The 263-nt window shown below is 38.4% G+C and overlaps 1 protein-coding gene across 1 annotated transcript in view; it reads right to left on the minus strand.

Moving 5' to 3' along the window:
- LOC119591774 (sodium-dependent neutral amino acid transporter B(0)AT3-like) overlaps positions 1-263 on the minus strand; it is a 56,089-nt gene that overhangs the window by 12,044 nt on the left and 43,782 nt on the right. The window lies entirely within an intron of this gene.

Raw genomic sequence — 263 nt, forward strand, 5'->3', positions numbered from 1 at the left:
CTGTAAATGAATCAATACGTCAATAACTTTACTATAACGAAAAAAAAGCTACTGATTTCGAGTTGATATGTTGAAGCATTAAGGCATACATTGCAATAAAGTGATTTAATTTCATCCTCTCTGCAGCAGATATGCAGTCCATGTCACCCATGTTGCTCAGAAATGTTGCAATTTTGTGCAGGCTTTCTCGGGTTAGTTTCGGAAATTTGCATTTTGCAGTAATATGGCCCGTCGTCAAGCGAAAGCAGGACGGACAAGTTACA

Source organism: Penaeus monodon, chromosome 29 (assembly GCF_015228065.2).
Source record: "Penaeus monodon isolate SGIC_2016 chromosome 29, NSTDA_Pmon_1, whole genome shotgun sequence".
NCBI lineage: Eukaryota > Metazoa > Arthropoda > Malacostraca > Decapoda > Penaeidae > Penaeus > Penaeus monodon.